Genomic DNA, 7,679 nt, shown 5'->3' on the forward strand with positions numbered 1-7,679 from the left:
CAATTGTTGACTGTGATGAATAAGCTTGCAAAAAAATGTTCCACTATGTCTGTGCGTGTACAAAGATAAATGTGTGCATTGAGAACCAAAACCAAAAGCAAACATAACAAACAGCAAGACAACACAGAAGCTGGAAACTGTTTTCAGTAAATGACAATGTAGACAATATGCATCAAGTGTATGAATTTAAAACGCCAATACGTGCAGGAAAAAGATGATGAATTTAGAAGATTTAGAACCATGAATGAATATATTACAAAAGCCTAAAAAAATCAGTGACCTCACCACTCACACCAACAATTTAGGAAGAGATAGTAAATTATTTCACTTGAAGGTAGAAGATGGGAATAATAATGCAGACAATCAAGAAGCAGAGAAAATCAATTAAGGCAAAAAAGCACATTCATTCTTGACAACAGTCATAAATCCTAACCACCGCAACCCAGGTAAAAAGAGAGAAACTATATTTTTTAATATCATGAACGAAATCACAGGCAGCAGAACAAATCCTACAGAATTTATTTGGTGACAGAACATGAAACATTTGATACCAACATCCAGAAAATGAAGAGGAAATGGAAATATTCAAGTGTACAATTTACTAAATGGACTTAAGATTAAATGGAATATTGATCACTTTATTCGTTGGCTCAGTGATCAAATGCCCATGATTGAACTATGTAGAATCTAAAAAAGTCAAAATGAGAGACAAGGAAGGTAGAGTGGTGGTTACTAGAGTTGGTGTGAGCGGAGGGGGAGATACACTGGTCGAAGGGCAGAAACTTGTGGTTATAAGCTAAATAAGGTCTGGCATTCCGCATAAGGCAGGGTGATGATAGCTAGTAACACTGTATCACATTTCGAGTCTTGTGAAGAGACCCTAACCACAAAAAAGGAAATAGTAGCTGTGATGATATGGAGTGGTTAAGTGAAGCTGTGGTGGTAACTAGTTCCACGTGTGTATCAGTTCGGGATGCTTTGCTGGAGATTATGTATTCATTTTCTTAACAAATGACTGACTGCCTTTATCGGACTGTGCTGGGTCTGAGGTGGGGCCCGCGGGATCTTTGATCTTCTTGCACACCACACGCAGCAAGTGGGACATGCAGTTGGGCATGGAGGGGTCCTGGGAGCCCCCACTCCGCCCCTCTGCCTCTGAGGAGGAGCCCTCAGTGGAAGGACCAGCTCCTCCCTCTCCCCCGTCCCCACCGGGGGCAGGGGCTCCCTCTGCTCTGACCACTGTGGTATGCACGCTGACACAGCCCTGCAGTGTGAGCTCCTGGATTTCAAGGAGAAATTGGCTTTGTTACTGGAGTCCTGTGGGGCCCGGTATCCAAGGGTCCGGAGACCCTCTCTTCACTGACAGAAGGCTTCAGCCTGTAGACACCCCTAACACCAGGGGGTCACAGGGCTCCCCTTGGTGACCATGGCCCTGGGTCAGCCCAGACGGAGGGTGTCAGGGGATTCCTGGAAAGGATGCGGAGCTGAAGCGTCGGGCGCCCTTCTGCCCTCGGTTCTCCCAGATGTCACTGCAAGGCTGTTCCCAGACTGGTCACCATCCGTCCACATGCACTGTGCTCCCCACCGATGGCAAGGCTGGGGCCTGTCGTGGGGCTGAAGCAGAGGGTCGGGGGAGAACTCACCCACCTTGACCTGGTCCCACAGGCCCCGACAGGGCCCTGGAATCGAGTGTAGGGATAATATACACGACAACTACAAAATAAAGGGGGTAAGAACAATGTGACTTATAGATTTATACGGTCTCTACACTTCCCGTGAAGAGATAAAATTCTCTTTCCGTGTAAAGCTGGGGACGTACCTGATAATCCCTAGGACAGCCACTCAAACAGCAAAGAGGTATAGTTTCAGCAGCAATGGAAAAATTAAAACGGAATGCTAAAAATAGTTCTAAATCTGAGGAAAAGCAGGAAAGGGTAAACAGAAGAACAAGAAAGAAGAGGAAGAACATTTTAAAAGATGAGATGGTAAACCTGAAGAACAATCTCATCAGTAATAACATTATATGAGAATGCGCCAAACACAGCAATTCAAGGATAGAGGCTGTCAGACTGGTTTAAGAAAAGACCACCGCCACCAAGACCCTACTCTATGAAGTTTAGAAAAAGCTCACTTCAAATACAACATATAAAAGTAAAAGATATGAAGGAATCTTGGAAACATTACTCCATGTGATATCAGCCTGACACAAAGTATCTCCTACTGTATGATTTTCCTGACATGAACCGCTGGGAACAGGCAAATCCCTAAAGGCAGGAACTGGAACGGAGCTGACCGGGGGCTGGTTCTAAGAGGACCTAAGGGATTCTCGCTTAACAGGTACAGAGTTTCTGTTTGGGCTTACGAAAATGTTCTGGAAGATGGACAGTGGCCATGAATGCCAGCATGGTAGATGTGCTTAAGGCCGCTGACCTACATGCTTTAATCATGTGTCAACAGTGGAAAATATCAGTGTGTAGGTTTTACACCATTAAAAAAAGTAGAAGGATTAAAAATGTACTATGCAAATCTAACCAAAAGAAAAATAAGTGGTTGTATTGGATCCCGTTTACCACAAATGGCCACAGACTTGGGGAACTGAAAAACTTACCTGATCTTACAGCTCCAGAGGTCAGGAGTATGGAATCGGGCTCACTGGCATGAGGTCAAGAAACAAGAAGTTTCATTTAGTTCATCTCAGCCCAGGACTGGAATTCTGGAAGGCAGCTGGAATTCTAAATATTGATCATGTGTCCAGCAATGTTGGAAAACCACTTTTAAACCTTTTTTCTTTCTTTCACTGTACCAGGTCTTTGGTGTGGCCTGTGGGATCTAGTCCCCTGACCAGGTCCGGGTCTCCTTGCACTGGGAGTGTGGAGTCTTAGCCACTGCACCAGCAAGGAACTCCCAGAGAACTCCTTCCTAACTAAAGCACAACATCTCCGTGTTACTTTGTTTTCTGTGCACACAGGAGCGCAGTCTCACGGTAACGCAGTCTGGTTCTCGCCCTCTCCAGAGCCGCCCGCTCTGGCTGGTCTCACTTCCTTGGTAGGTGCCGCCAATGTGCGGGTGAGAGCCGTGGTCGTGGGGACATATGTGGATCCTTGCCGGGCACAGAGGAGAGGACCCCCGTCCTCACCTTTACAAGTGACATCTAGGGCTGGTTGTTAAACGTGACTTCACTGATGAAAGGAAATCCCCTTTACTTCTGAAGTGTTTTTACTTCCAGCAGAAACTGTTAGCATATTGTATCAAAGGCTTTGCCTACATGTGTTGAGGTGATTATTCTTTTCACTTGTTGTATCGATAGATTGCATGATGTGATAGATTCTTAAAACTTTAAGTTACTCTGTCCATCCAAAAACAAACAAACCCACAGTACGGTCACGAGTAACGTCCCTTGAACATGTCACTAAATCTGGCTTGTGTACACTGTTCATGGATTTACATCCAAGCCCACGGGAGAGATCATCCTTTCCCTTTCCTGTTTAAAATTCCCTTGTCAGATTTTGGTGAGTATATCCTTCTGGCCTGATAAATGTGTTGAAGTGTTGAGGTATATGCCTCCTTTTTCTGTTTGAAAGAAAAGTTTATGCAGTTACGGAGTGTGTGTGTGTGCTTAATAAGTACATAATAGTTTGGGACTTCCCTGGTGGTCCAGTGACTGAGGCTTGACGCCCCCAGTGCAGGGGCCCAGGTTCCATCCCTGGTCAGGGAGCCAGATGCCACTTGTCACACTAAGGATCCGCAAACCGCAGCTGAAGACCCCAGTTGCCACTGGAGAGCGAAGACTTCGCGCGCTGCCGAGAGGACCCAGCACAGCCAGCTAAATTACACAGAGAAATATTTCAGTTTTTTTTTTAAGTTAGTACTTAGGTATTTGGAAGAACTCACCAGGGAAGCTTCCTGAACTGACACGTGCATTGGGGAAGTGGTTACCACATAGCTTTACTTAAGGCCTCCAGCTCATCACTTGGTTGCCATTTCTTCGTGATGAGAAGATTTAAAGATCTACTCTCTTCACAAGACTCGAAAATGCGATACAGTGTTACCAGCTATAACTGCAGTGCTGTGTATCTGATGCCCAGAACTTACTCACCTTGCAATTGGGAGACTGTGACCTTGACCAGAATGTCCCCCTCTTTCTCCCTCACTCCAACCCTGGTCACTGGCATTCTACCCCATTCGCCTCAGTCTGACTTCTGTAGATTCTACATACCGCAGTCGTGGGCGTTTGACTACAGGGTCAATGCATAAGGTGAGAGAAGATCCAGTCAATCTTCCATGTGAAGCTTACCACTTGAAATTGTACACTTGAAGTGAAATTGTACACTTGAAATTGTGTACTTGAAATTGTACATTTCATCTGTATCTTCTATGTCAGCACGTTTCGAAATGTTTCATACTGTTCTGTCACTATGTTTATAAAGTCTATAGAATCTGTGGTAGTCTTGGCAATTTCCTTCTTAGTATTAGAAATGTGTGGTTTCTCTCTTTTTACCTTGGGCCTGGTGGCCAGGGTTTATGAACGTTGTCAAGAATGAGTTTCTTTTTGCCGTAACTGATTTTTTTCTACTCTGTGGTTGCCTTCATTTTTAGCTATCTTTGTCACTGTTATTCCCCAATTGCACCTTTATTTGAAAATTGTTTCTACTTTCCCCTAAATTCTGGGTATGATAAACCAGGTCATCGGGTTTCTTCTAGACTTCTCTGGTATATTCATTCACGGTCCTCAATTTTCTCAATTCATAGGTTCCACATGTATCATGTACTTTATCATTCGTCAAAAACATTTTCTATCATCTTTTTTGCTCTTTGTTTTTTTGTCTGGATTTTTGGTTTTGGTTTTCAAATAACACATTGATTTTGAGATATCCATTGCATTATTTCCCAAATATGAGGATATTAGGTATCCTTGAGGGTAGAATTAGGTGATTCCCAAAGGGTCCCAGGGGCTCCTGGTGGTCTGTTAGGACTTGCTGCTGGTCATTAGGTGCTGTCCACTGCTGGCAGCTCCCGTGCCTTCTGGGGTGCCTGAGATCTGGCCCTGGAGCCTGGGGTCTGAGTCCTTCCTGGGCTAGTGAATGGCGAGAGCCGCGTGCTCATTGAGGTCTGCTCGGGTTCCCCACCGGGGGCCAGGGGGTGCAGCCATGGGTGTAGGTCACGTCCTGGGGTGCTTCGGACGTGGCAGCCTGCGGGGGGAGGGAAGGTGTGTGAGATGGGGCACCTGGGGGCCCAGAGAGGAGGGACCCATCCTTTGATGGTGTGACCGACCATCTGTCTGTCTTCTTCCCCTGTCTGTCCTTCATGTCCAGCAATCCCCCCGACAGGGAGGAAGGAAGGGGAGCACCTCCCCACCTTAGTTTCAATCTTGGGGGTTCACCAAAGTGTCCGTCCCCTCCTGGGGGTCTGAAGCCCGCCTGTCTGCAGGAGGGAGACAGAGACACAAGAGGCGCCTCCTGGGTCCACCGTTCCCTCTAGTCAGCTCTCCTCTATGTTCCCAGATGTTTGTTCAGTTGCTCAGTTGTGTCTCACTCTTTGCAACCGCATGGACTGCAGCACGCCAGGCTTCCCTGTCCTTCACTATCCCCTGGAGCTTGCTCAGACTCATGTCCACTGAATTAGTGATGCCATCCAACCGTATCATTTGCCGTCCCCTTCTCTTCTTGCCTTCAATCCTGCCCAGCTACAGGGTCTTTCCAGTGAGTCAGCTCTTCACATCAGGTGGCCAAAGTATTGGAGTTTCAGCTCTAGCATCAGTCCTTCCAATGAATATTCAAGGTTGATCTCCTTTAGGATTGACTGGTTGGATCTCCTTGCAGTCGAGGGGACTCTCAAGAGCCATCTCCAACACCACAGTTCAAAAGCATCAGTTCTTTGGCACTCAGTCTTCTTTATGGTCCAACTCTCGCACCTGTATGTGACTACTGGAAAAACCATAGCTTTAACTAGGTGGACCTTTTAATACACTGTCTAGGTTTGTCATGGCTTTACTTCCAAGGAGTATGGCTGCAGTCGCTGTCCACAGTGATTTTAGAGCCTGAGAAAATAAAGTCTGTCACTGTTTCCATTGTTTCACCGTCAATTTGCCATGAAGTGATAGGACCAGATGCCATGATCTTCATTTTTTGAATGCTGATTTTTAAGTCAGCTTTTTCACTCTCCTGTTTCACCTTCATCAAGAGGCTCTTTAGGTCCGCTTCGCTTTCTGCCATTAGGGTGGTGTCATCTGCGTATCTCAGGTTGTTGATATTTCTCCCGGCAATTCTGATTCCAGCTTGAGCTTCATCCAGCCCAGCATTTTGCATGTACTCTGCATATAAGTGAAATAAGCAGGGTGACAATATACACACAACCTTGACGTACTCCTTTCCCAACTCGGAACCTGTCAGTCATTCCATGCCCCGTTCCAACTGTTGCTTCTCAGTAATTCCATGCCCCGTTCCAACTGTTGCTTCTTGACCTGAATACTCGTTTTTCAGGAAACAAGGCAGTCTGGTATTCCCACCTCTTTAAGAATCTTCCCGTTTGTGGTGATCCACACAGTCAAAGGCTCTAGCATAGTCAACAAAGCAGATGTTTTCCTGGAACTCCCTTGCTTTCTCTACCATCCAACTACTGTTGGCAATCTGATCTCTGGTTCTTCTGCCTTTTCTAAATCCAGCCTGAACATCTGGAAGTTCTTGGTTCATGTACTGCTGAAGCCTGGCTCCAAGGATTTTGAGCGTAATCATACGTACACCTCTGCAAGTGTGTGCGTTGCCATCGGCGAAGGCGGCTCTGCCTTATTAGGGAGCGGGAGGCCAGGGCTGGCTGCAGCCTGCTCGCGGCCAGTCCTGGCGGGGTGCTGGAGCCCCAGTCAGCTTCCAGTCTCCTCCCTCCAGAGGAGGCAGGTCTGCCCACACGCTCTCAAGGGCAGACTCTGGGTTTCCTTCAGCCCTCTGGTGAGCCCTGCTGGGGTGCAAGCCAGCAGAGGTGGCTCCTCCTCCCAGCACTGGTACTCAGGGCTGAGATGCTCCATGTATGACTCAGACCGCCCGCTCCCCAGGGAGACCCCCTACCCTGTGATACCCCCCATGTCCTCCGTGTCCCCTGCCACGGCGGTAGGTCATTCCAACCTGACTCCACGTGGGTCTCTCTACAGCCTGGCCATGCAGCGCTGCTTGCTCTGTGGGTAGCTGAGGTTTTGAGGCGCTGGTGGAGGGAAGAGAGCCGGAGTCTTCCTACGCTGGCCTCTTGGTCTCCTCTCCTGCCTCCTGTTTAAATACCTTGGATCGCTTTCCTCCTCTGCGGGTGTCATTTCTAGTTTCCTGATTTCCAGCTTGCTGACTCTCTCTTCCACATGGGCTGCTCAGTTGCCAGAGCTCTCCGAGCATTCTTCATCTTGTTCACTGAGGTCTTCAGCTCCACCATTTCTGTTTCCTATTTGTTTTAGAATTTCAGTCTCCTTGGTGATGCGTTAGTTCAGTTCATTCATCACATCCCTGAGCTCGCTGAGAGGCCTCACTGAGTTTCCTTAGAGCGCATCTGACCTTCCTCACGGCAGCTCCTCTGAAGTCTCCATCAGATCGGAACGTTCCACGACCTTCGGCTCCTTTCTTGAGGACTGCCATTTTTCTGTCTGTGGCACAATGTCACGGTGCTTCTTCCTACTGCCGCCTCGAGTGACTCCTGTCCTGGGG

The sequence above is a fragment of the Bubalus kerabau genome, chromosome 17 (assembly GCF_029407905.1).
Source record: "Bubalus kerabau isolate K-KA32 ecotype Philippines breed swamp buffalo chromosome 17, PCC_UOA_SB_1v2, whole genome shotgun sequence".
NCBI classification, from domain to species: domain Eukaryota; kingdom Metazoa; phylum Chordata; class Mammalia; order Artiodactyla; family Bovidae; genus Bubalus; species Bubalus kerabau.